This window comes from Octopus bimaculoides, chromosome 1 (genome assembly GCF_001194135.2).
Source record: "Octopus bimaculoides isolate UCB-OBI-ISO-001 chromosome 1, ASM119413v2, whole genome shotgun sequence".
Classification (NCBI taxonomy): Eukaryota; Metazoa; Mollusca; class Cephalopoda; order Octopoda; family Octopodidae; genus Octopus; species Octopus bimaculoides.
The window spans coordinates 178,678,467-178,679,270 of NC_068981.1; the positions used below are offsets into that span (position 1 = coordinate 178,678,467).

The 804-nt window shown below is 36.4% G+C and overlaps 1 protein-coding gene across 1 annotated transcript in view; it reads right to left on the reverse strand.

Moving 5' to 3' along the window:
* LOC106868396 (fatty acid-binding protein homolog 9) overlaps positions 1 to 804 on the reverse strand; it is a 156,102-nt gene that overhangs the window by 134,025 nt on the left and 21,273 nt on the right. The window lies entirely within an intron of this gene.

Genomic DNA, 804 nt, shown 5'->3' on the forward strand with positions numbered 1-804 from the left:
ATGGCACCGCGACTGTCGCGTTGCTCTCAAGCAACTCTGCCCTTTTGATCGGATTTTTTTTTTCTTAAAGAAAAGCTCTACAATTGTATTTGTCCCCTCTGTGTGCAGCCGTGTGTGGCTAATAAAAGAAAGTTATCTATCTATCTATCTATCTATCTATCTATCTATCTATCTATCTATCTATCTGTGTGTCTGTCTGTGTGTCTGTCTGTCTGTTTGACTATCAGTCTCTCCGCTAGTCTGTGTTTCTGTCTATCTATCTATCTATCTATCTATCTATCTATCTATCTATCTATCTATCTATCTATCTAATGTTGGACCTTCTTTGCGGCCCTTCAGCATGTTAGAAATAATACAAAAATCAGTCTCTAATCGCACGCTTTCGCCTTAATAAAAAAAAATGCAGTCCTAAAATAAAATAAAATAAAATAAAATAAAATAAAATAAAAAACGGTGTTGGTCCTGACTGGGACTGCTCTTTTCATAGCCTTTGATAAAGGCTGTATTAAGGCTATAAGCTGTCTATGTTGCCTACTTTTTTTTTGTATGCTTATTTAATTAATTAACGATCTGCTCTTAAACCGAACGAAGTAACTAACGAATGCAGAAAGAAAAACACTCGCATACATACAAATTTTTAGGCACCATTGTGTGTATGTCTGTATGCGTGGCGTGTATGTGTAGAACAAAATGAATTCTATATATAATTATATAGATCCAAGGATCGAGGTGTAGAGAGAAGAGAGAGAGAGAGAGCGAGAGAGAGAGAGAGAGAGAGAGAGAGAGAGAGAGAGAGAGAGAGAG